Raw genomic sequence first — 10,942 nt, forward strand, 5'->3', positions numbered from 1 at the left:
AAAAATCACTCCACTGGCATGTTTTTGTCCTGGGATATGGCTATGAGTGCAATGTGGCTGAGGGCAAAGCCATGCCCAGGGTGTGCGAGCCCCCATGCCAGTAAGCTGTACTGGTGGGGATGAGTGCTCCCTATCCAGGACTCCCAGCTTTGTACGGGGGTGATGCATGGGACTGGTGGTGTCCTTCTGGCAGCATGTGCTCGCTGCATCCGCCAGGATGAAGTTAGTAAAAAGTATCTGGCAAAACTAATAAGCCCAACTGATGACTCCAAAAAGTCTACTCCAGTGCTTGAATAGTCAACCCTTCTGAAATGTGAAGGTGTTTGTGCCTGCCTCAAAGTCCGCAAAGAGGCTCTTATTAGCTGGGATGGACTCCGAAGAGAGGTGCTTGCAGGACGTGACGGAGGAGTTACACAGGCTCCCCTGGTTTCTGGACAGGCAGCCTGCCCCGAGCAGAAGGAAGCAGAGAGGCTTACCTCAGCTTTAAGCTGTGATGGCGAAATAAGGTGGTGCTTTAATAGAAAATTAGAAAGGAAAATGGTTATTGAATTTTACTACAAAGCCCCAAGGCAGAACGAGGAGTAGGATGTAAAAATGTTCAAGGAAATTAAGCTGGCAATAAGGAAGGGCAGAGTGTTAATACCAGCAGCCTTAATTATCCTAACTTACAATGGGTGCACCCTGTAATAATTTTCAAGTATCGTTCAAGTGATCACAACAGATTTGACCCACCGCTTCTTAAATAAACTGCTGTAATTAGTAATACGCATGCATTATCAGGAGGTGCCAGGAACAACATCTTGAGCCTGTTATTGTGGAACAAAAACCGTGGGTACCAGTCGTGCTCTTAATAATGTTGTGTGTGTAGGGTAGGGATGAAGCAGGAGCTAGGGGGTAGGCAAGAGGATGCAGAAGTCTACGTGTCACAACAGGGAGAGGGCATGTATGAATCTTCACATCCTTCGCATTGACTGAAGAGGTCAAATTCACCTCGTTTCCGCTCCAGAGACATCAGCTTCTTCTTCCCCAGTTAACCCACTGCGTGTTTTTGACTACAGCATACAAACAGGGTGGATAATCAAACCTCAGCTCCATGGGGAGAGCTGGTCGCAGCGATCTTCACCAGCTTTGCCTCCTGCCGAATAAGTCTGCGTCTTTAATCCTGTCCTCTTGGTGCCTGGATGAAGAGCACAGGCTCCCTCTGCTCCTTGTGTCTGCACAGCAGAGGGCACGGATTAGCCCTGAGTAAGGCATCTTGAGAGACATGACCATCTGGCTGTCATTAGTTTGATTTGATTTGATGGAATTGGACGAATGTAACAATTAGTATAGCAAAACCTCCTAATTAAATAAAAAAAAAGATGATGATGATTGAGGATGGATGGTTTTTTAATTTTGTGCATGAAGGAAAGAACACGTTAATTAAAATCCCGGGTTTATTTATTTTCCAATTCCTGCACACTGCATTTGCCACCCTCTCCTCTCCTCTACCCCTGCCCATCTGCTCCCTGGCAGCTCACGGCTGCTCCCTGGGCTGTCAGTGCTTGTCCACAGCCTGGGGACAAGCGGGGACAGACCCGAGGGAAGAACCTGCCCCTGGGGTGGATTTCAGGGGTATCGAAGTGCCCATGTTTCAGCTCCACCTGCTATGGAAGTCAGAGGCATTCAGCCTTTGTGGTGTTAAGGATGTGCAGGAGGGGGTCCTGAAGTGGGACCTACTATTCTGTCTCCCTTTATAAAATAGGTTAAAAAGAGAACTAAAACCGGTACAGAAGTGACAGATGGAGAAAGACATCTATTACTTCTGAAGTTCCTCATGTAATAACGTGAAATCCTTGCATAAGAGAGCAGAAAGCTGGTAAGCTGCACGTTAGTCCATGCACAGCCCTGCTCTTTTCTACGAGCTAGTCCTAGAAAGAGCAGTCTGGTTTTCTAAGTTTTGCAGCTTCAGCCTCTAGCTCTGCGCACCAAATTTTCTGCCCTGGCCAATTAAAATGGCATTTCTATTATGCCTTACAAACTCACAGCTCAAAGTCTTTGAGAGTACACAGGGCCTGAGAACAGAACATTCGTAAGAAAAACAGTGTGAGAAGTGTAATGTGTTTTTTGGAAAACAAACTACAAATCTTCAAAGTAATCTGGGTCATCAGGCAGCCTTGTGATGAGACAGCAGGATCCTGCCAACCCCTTCTTAGGCAATGAAGATGGTGAAGGGCCTAGAGGGGAAGACGTATGAGGAGCGGCTGAGGTCACTGGGCCTGTTCAGACTGGAGAAGAGGAGGCTGAGGGGGGACCTCATCGCAGTCTACAACTTCCTCGCGAGGGGGAGTGGAGAGGCAGGTGACCTATTCTCCGTTATCACCAGTGACAGGACCCGTGGGAACGGTGTGAAGCTGAGGCAGGGGAAGTTTAGGCTGGACATCAGGAAGAGGTTCTTCACCGAGAGGGTGGTCGCACACTGGAACAGGCTCCCCAGTGAAGTAGTCTCTGCACCAAGCCTGTCTGAATTTAAGAAGAGATTGGACTGTGCACTTAGTCACATGGTCTAAACTTTTGGGCAGACCTGTGCGGTACCAGGAGTTGGACTTGATGATCCTTATGGGTCCCTTCCAACTCGGGATATCCTATGATTCTATGATTCTTGACTGGCAGAACTTCTGATACCCCAAAAGCATTGCAGAAAATTAAACAAAATTATTAATAATTAAAAGTCCACTTACTGAAGAGGGTTAAAGACCCTAAAAACGAAACTAAGCATTTTATGGTGTGTTTTTTTTTTTTCTCTAGTCTGTGTTGGTTCAGCCAGTGAACCAGAAAACCCATTATTCATATCACTGAAATGAGTTGTATCAGCATTCGAGAATTAAATGCAATTAAATATGTGTATGCAGCCTAACAGCAAGGTGATTTTATGCAAGTTGTCTTGATACGTGTTAAGAGTTGCTGTTGGTGAGCTTGTCACCAAGTTACATTATTTCCCCTGAGAGCAAAACAAATCAACATTTCCCCACTTGGCGTTTCTGAAGACAACGTTTCAGTAACAGCTGAACAGCAGGGTTTGAAAGTGAACTTGATTATAGACAGAAAGGATATTAAAGCTGAGGAAAAATCCAAAGACTAAAGGAGCTCAAGGGGAGGAGGAGAAGGAAGAAATTATTATTTTTTTGTATTACTTGGGTTTTAATGCTACGGCATAGACTTTCTCACGCAGGTCACAGATTTAACACAAGTGCACCAGAGCTCTCCCAGATTACCCTCCCTGAAGTAATTTAATAAAAACAGACTGTAAGATGATGAAGAAATTATATGAAAAAAAAAAAAAAGTGAAATGGGTTTCAAGAATAAGGGGAGCGACCTCTAAACATGTGAGATCTCCTTTTCTGGAGGAAAATCACAAGAAAAATGTTACTTCACACTCTTGGGCTGGGATACCTGGTGATATAGGGAAAACTAAGACATTATACTGCTGCTTTTCTTTGATTATGCACACTACTGTGAGAGGTCAACATCTTAAGATTTTTGCACAATGCTCTGGGAGCTCTTTCGCTGTTTCTTTCCTCTGTCAAGTTGCAGCTTTCCTCTCCCAACAGCTGCCAGCTCCGCTAACTGAAGGACGAGTTCTCAGCAGCGAAAGGTGCTTTTTGCTTTGGAAGAAAATAAAAGAAAGCATCGTAATCATACTCATCACGTGCAGGAAGATACACCGCAGTTTCTGTTTGGTTTTCAAGGATACAAAGAAATGCCTAGTTTGCTCATCTGGGTTTAGGGGAAAGCATTGAGCTGGTTTTCTGCAGAGGAATGGGAAACCGTAAAGGTCCCCACGGGCTTTGGCTGGCCTGATTGTCAGAGGGAACTTTCCTCCTGGGTCAGGACAGTAGCATATCACTGCCTGCTCCCCATGAGCAGGATTTTACAGGATGGTAAATGCTGGAGGTGAACCAAGAGGTATTTGGACAATGCCCTCACTTGTATGCTTTAACTCCTGGTTAGCCCTGAAGAGGTCAGGCAGTCGGACTCGATGATCTCTGCAGGTCTTTTTCCAAGTGAACAATCCTGTCCCGTGCTAAAAAAGCAATACAACCCAGCTCCATCACTTTTCACCTGCAGAGATTTTGGCTGAAGTTTTTCTATAGCTGAGCTACAGCCAGTAAAACCAACATCGATTTTCTATTCTCTGAGTTCAAAATGGATTTCTTTTCTTCCTGCAGGCAGGTGGAGAAACATCACCACCAGAACAGTTTCTCTTTGCATGAAAGCAGGCTGATCGACCTGCAGCAGCCTGCACAATGCTGTAAACGCTTCCACAGAAACAAGCATTCCTTTTATTTTCTTGTTTGTTTTTTATTATTTTTTAAATTATTATTTCTAAATAGAGCTTTATGGTAGAAGAGAGACAAATCAGAAAACACAGAATGATGGACAACTAATGTCCTCAACAGGTATATATATATATATAAAAAAATAGTAGTTTGGGAGCTGTCCCAAATCAGGTGGCCCTTGTTGCCACACGTGCAGCAGTGGCACACGTGGGTGGGTGTCTTGAATCCTCCCTGTTTCTGCTTACAGCCAGGTCACCTCCCGATGAGCCCAGCGCAGATTTTGAGGCATTGCTGCTTAGTCTACAATGAGACACAAATTGGAAACACTGATCCAGGAAAAAAAAAAAAAAAAAAGATAAAAAAATGGATGTGTGTCAAAAATGCCAGAGGAAAATAGGAACAAAAGGAGTGGGTGCCAGTCAACATGGCTTCAGGTGTTACATCCTCATAGCTGTAGTTGGGTTAAAAACAAGAAAAAGACTGCTGTACTGTAGCAACCATCCCTATCTTGTTAACACAATGCTGACTATTTATAAGAACGAAATTAAGTATTTGCTATAGGCAAGTGTGTTGAAAGGAGGAGTGAAACTAAAAGCAAAAAAAAAACTTTGATTGTTTCCTCATAGATAGAAATGCCATCAATTTGTATCTTGGACATAGCCTGGCACTGATGGGAAATGGTTCGTCAAAGGTGTTGGGACTGTGGGGGACAGGCTGCACCTCAAGCTCGCTTCCCTGCTCTGTGTGCTTGATATAGGTGTTCCCCACCTGGGAGCACACCGAGAGCGAGTTACATGCCTCTCCTTATTTCTGTCTAAAGTATTTTCAGTATTTTAAAGGTTAAAGATGACTGAGTTCCAGGACAATAGCAAGAAATATCCAGACAATGCATCAGCATCTCCAGACTTATGTTTTCAGATAATATTATAAATCATCCTGTTTAATTAAAGACCTCCCCCTCGAGCTCCCAGCATGAGGCTATTTGTAGATGGTGGGGGAAGGACAAGCTCCTCTAGCAATCTTGTATATCTCTCTTATGCTTTCCTCAGGATTTTCCCACAAGAATTCATCCTACCGCATATTGAAGTAGCCTATTTTTGATCTCTTCTAGTAGCGGGGTCTTATTAATTTATTGCAAAGAGGATAACAAATGACTGTTATGAATACAGGCAGATAACACCTGCTGTATAGGAATCATGCCTGCAGTCACCAGCTTCAGGCTGAAACCTAGAACCACAGAATGGTTTGGGTTGGAAGGGACCTTAAAGGCCATCTAATTCCACCCCCTGCCATGGGCAGGGACACCTCCCACCAGACCAGGTTGCCCAAAGCCCCATCCAGCCTGGCCTTGAACACCTCCAGGGGTAGGACATCCATATCTCAGCCCCTCATCAGCTTCTGCAGCACTGAAACACAAGGAGAAAATTGTGTTGGGTTGAGAGTCGGAGTGGTGGGAGGCAGCATGCACCTGCCTACAGTAACACTTAAAGCAGGGTATTAGTGCTGGGAAGGCTCAAGTCACAGAAGACCCACCCAGATCTCCAGTGGCCATGTCAGGAGGCTGTGGTTCACCTCGGGGTGGCCCCAGGTCCCTCAGCTGGCCAAGCCCTCGCTCTGCTCCTCGGCATGGCTTTGCCTTCCCAGGCTGGGCTCAGCTGGTCTTCACAAGCAGCTGAACCAGCACGGAAACCGAGGTGGAAGATGCTGGAAGATGGTAGGAGCAGGACAGAAAGCTGAGCAGAAGGAAGCACTGCTGTCTTGCTTACCATGGATGATAGCTCCAGCCCTCTGGGGCTTGACTTCCTTCCTGGTCAACATGGTTTGCAGGTTTGGTATGAATTCGGATAGAAAAGTCTGTTAACACAATGAGTAAAAGTCACTGCTCTCCCTCATGCCGGAGGTCTCCCACCACATTACTGATGGGGTCTTTCTCTTTAATTAGCCAGAGCTGAAAGGGGCAAAGCCCTGCCTTGTTCAGCTGCCAGCACGGAAAGAGGCTCTAGGCGTACATCTCCAGAGAAGAATAGCTGCATCATTAGGATAAACTCAAAATTGAATCTTACTCATGTAATCAAAACATCTTTGATGACTCACTTCCCATCCTTGCTGTACAGTAGTCAGGATATAAATAGCCATGTTTCAGATATAAAAAACTTGCAAACCATCCTCCTAGTAGTCTTCATAACGACAGGACAACTCCGGCAGGGCTAATGGCTGCTGTTGTAGGATATAAAGGGAATATCAATCATAGTTCGTTTGTCATCGGGTATCTGGGATGGACACATATTTTACAGAGCAGGATTGACTGACTTGTCAGGATGCACAGGGATCAGCTACCTAGAGGGATCCTTTCATCCATGAGTGAGATATTTAGGGTGAGGAGAGAGGATAACCACGTAGTGATGTGTGAAGTCACCCGGGGACAAGTAGCAGTAGAAATGGAGCTGGAGCTTTCCTTGGCCAGATACTGATTAGAAGGAATGAAGAAAAATAAATGCGTAGTGAAAAGTGTTTCTAAAATGGTGATGTGAACTGCATAATCTCACTAAATGCATTGGCTAAAAAAACCTGATTTGCTCCAAGCATGTGATAATGGAAAAGTACCAGCAGCCTCAAATGGAGGTCAGGTGAGTTCTGGTTCAGGCAAAGATTGACTCCACTGCAGCTGCGAGTCTTTCATGGAGCATTTCCCATTAAAGATGGCAAATGCAGTGCTAAGCAGAAACGTCTGCTTCTGAGATGAACCCAGGTGTACCCCAAATACGCCTGCAGCCATTACCGTGTCCTGTTGGCCAAGTTCATCATTAAATTTCTTGCTGCTAGGGGACTTTTGGGTAAGCTGAAATGTAGCATCAGGATGCTGTTGCTTCTCTGTGTATTGTATGGAGAAACACAGGCTGTGCTGATGCTCTGGGCTACGTGTGGTTTTCCTTCGCCATGTTAACATGGACATCTTCTTGTCCCCTGCCAGCCGGGTCCCTTCTGACACCTCTCAGGTACTGCTCAGGGCCAGGACACCGCAAATGTCTGTGGGCACCGAGCAATCGCTTGCAACGTGCCCAGCAAGCATTCATCAGCAAAAAGATTAATGCAAAGGAGGAATTTGCAGAGAGATTAGTGAACTGATTCGGACGCAAGACAAGGCAACTTCGGTCCCTCTTCAAGGAATACATTTGTACATCAGCTAACAACTCTGCTACAGTTTCATACGTCATTAGGCTAATGCTCTGTTTAAATAGAGTTATCAATCATTTTGTGATTAAACCCCTTTGTGCCTGGCAACAAATAGATGGGAAACGAAAGCATTAGTAGGTTGTTTGAGGATTATAAAACAGTACTGCTAAAGCTCCCACTGCTTTTGCCAAAGATGAAAAAGCACAGAGGAACAATTGGTAGTGCCAAAACAAGCCTCCAAAAGTGCTGTGACTTAAATAGAAACAGCTAATTGAGTTGCCTTGGATATGTTCTGACAGGCTTGAAACTCATCATATATTTGGGTCATTTTTTCAGCTTTCCACCCCATAAGTTTTGAAACTTGTGTTTCTTCACCTAAAAAAAAAAAAAAAAAGGAAAGAAAAAAAGAAAGCTGACATTCTAAAAAAAACAAACTATAATTCGAGCAGCTTGTGCTTTAAGAAAGATGCTAACTACCACTAGACTCCTTATTTCTGAATTAAAAACACTATTCTTTCTCAGAAGTTATTAAATGTCTAAAGATTAAAATTCAGTTTCACATTTTACTGTTGGAAGTCTTCTTTATTTTAGTAACCACTTGCAGGCAGGCCCTGTAGTAGTGCCCTGCCTAATTCTCTGTTGAAGTTTTAGACTTAGAGCGTTAATAAAATTTTTCCATCCACCATTATATTGCTAAGTTTAACATCCTGATTTTGGTCATGGGTTTTTCAGGGAAACCACACTTTGTGCATCACATCCTGCTTGAAACAGATTTTTTACTTTTCCCAGGAAGCATTTAAAAATGATGTTTATTAGTTCTGTCAACGGCAGCTGTTGAAGTGTTATAACTGTTCTTGTTCTTCATTTCCACAGCTGTAGCTCCTCGAGGAGAACAATGAAGGGTCAAAGGCAATGGCAGCCCATTTTCCTGCATCAAGGTCTAAGCATTTCCCTAGCCCTCCTCAACTACAATACAAGAGCACAACCACGAGTGGTGCAGAGCAGGTGGAGAGACATCAGTTCTTCACTTTCTCTTCCTATACAAGCATGAGGTGCCTCTGAATGACACTAGTAAGAGCCTAAAAAGAAAAAAAAAATGTGGTTCTTCAAACAAGAGGGAGAATATCTGGGGCCTCCAAGCACCTGGAAATCCCAAGGAGGTTAACGAACTGGGAAAGCACTTCAGGCTATGAACCCCTTGACTGAAATAGGCTTGTAGAGATTCTGGGAGAAGCATCATGAATGATTGTCCTGTTCCTACTCTTGCCTGAATGCTGTGTTGCTAGAAGGGACTAATGCATAGGTTGATCCTTCTCACTCAGCTCAAGCTCTTTTGCAGCACTCATGCTCATGAAAATATTTTTCCCATTAAGCAAGACAAGAGCATGGATGATTTTCACAGCAGAGATTAGGTTGTGCTCTCAAGCAGGGGTTTCATCGTTGCATTGCTTCAGATTTAGGCACCCAGATCTTGGAGTGCAACCCAGCAGCCTGTACCAAAGGGAAAAGTTGGACACCTCAGGATGTGATCCATGAAAACAGAATACATTAAGGAGGATGTTAATAGTATTAGAACGTTGAGGGACAGTAATGAGAATTCTGTAAAAATCAGAAAAATCCTTCTGGAGTGAACAGCTGGTAAACAGCAAGAGTGGCCATTGCTTGCTCCAACTGGAGCCAGATCCTGGGTTTGAAGGAATGCAATACCTGACTCACACCTGTGCATGCCCTGGGCTGTGTCAAATCAAGAAAGGAGGTGTCTGTGGGGTCAGTGGACTCCAGAACCACAATTCTGGACACCTGTAGATCTAAATTCGGACCAACCTTCCAACGTGGGGAAGGTTACGGCAGCTCAGCTCCCTGCCACAGCCTTCAGAGAGCAGTCTTGCAGAGCACGCAGCCATTCCCTTCACACTGAGAGGACAAAAGAGCAAACTGAAACGCTCCGCAAGGTGATGCAGGCAGCACACGTCTTCTGACAGCAGATGGCTACTGTATGCTCTAAAGACAAAACAGCTCCCTAAACCTTCCTTTAGAGGTTATAAAAATGCCAAAAGAAGAAAAAAGAAGAGACTATTGCACCGTTATTCATAATATTTTTATGTCTCAGTTTTCTATATATGAATTTTTCATTTTTTTTTTTCTTTAATAAGTACCAGTGCAGCAGAGAGTATCTTGAAAGAGAGAGACTCTAAGGAGCAATGTAACGTTGTGGAGAGAAATAAGCTAACGAGTGATTTCTCCTCCTAAAAGGAGCAGCTGCTCTCCAAGGAGCAAGCTGGCTCTGGCGGGACGCAGCAGGATTGCTGTTGTGGGAGCTGGTGTGAAGCAGCACGGGGGGAGCATACACAAGAGGTGCCCCCAGACCCCAGAAAAAGGTTGTGGCAAAGCAGAACACTTGGGTTGGCTGCGGATCAGTTTGCCCCATCAGCCTCTACCTGATATAATCCAGCATAAACTTCTGCTATCAACATCACTCACCTTTTTCACCCCCCTTCCAGAGCAAGCTCTGCTTCCCTCTGATCTGAGGCTGCAGCCAACAGCAAAGTAAGCCCGGCAATCTGGAAAGCGAGCTTGTTTTCAAATAGTGGGGGCTGGGAACAACTTCATTTTTTCTGGTTTGGGATTGAAGCCAACAACCATAATTCTTCCTTCATCACAAATTAGACAAGTAACCATGACTAAGCCAATTTAGTTGGAGAATAGTGAAAAAAGATTAGTCACAAATCAACATTTCTACTCAACGCTACTTCAGGGCAGAGTTACGGTGGCTTGGGTGCTTATTTTTGCATTTGTCTTAACATCTTTGTGTTTCTCTTTAAAATGTTGGAAACTTAAATTTAGGTTTCAATTTAAAATCTGCAGTGTGCATTTTCTTGGGGCTGGAAGGTCCCAGCAGTGTGCTTTACACACAAGCTCAACCCTAACTCCATCTTCGTGTAACTTTCTAGAATGACAGCTGAATAGATTGCATTAAAAATACATGCTCAGACTGCGCGCTGCACACCATCGCATCCTAACAGAGGATCCTTAACTTTTAATGCAAATACACATGAGATCAAGCTGATACATTTCCCCATTCGTATCAGTTTGTAGGGGAATACACAGCTAGAATTGCCTTTTCAGCACTCAGCAGATGTGTGAGCATTTATGGGACCACGTGGGACATGGGCTGCTTTCACCTGCCACAGAGCTGCTGCTCACTCTTGTCATCTGAAGTGACAAACAGCTGCCACGTTGGCGGTGACTTCCCTCCCTCCGCGCCAAGCTCAGTCCTGCTCCCAACCAGCTCCTGGAGGATGCCTTGAGGACCGAGGGAGCGATCCCATCGAGCAGCACCAGTGGTGAGCTGGGGCTGGTGCTGAAGCAGATGTGATCCATGGCCCTTTTTCTTGGGGACTCTTAAATACAATTAGTTAAAAGCCTTTCTAATAACATCATCCTCCTGG

The sequence above is a fragment of the Cygnus olor genome, chromosome 3 (assembly GCF_009769625.2).
Source record: "Cygnus olor isolate bCygOlo1 chromosome 3, bCygOlo1.pri.v2, whole genome shotgun sequence".
Lineage (NCBI taxonomy): Eukaryota > Metazoa > Chordata > Aves > Anseriformes > Anatidae > Cygnus > Cygnus olor.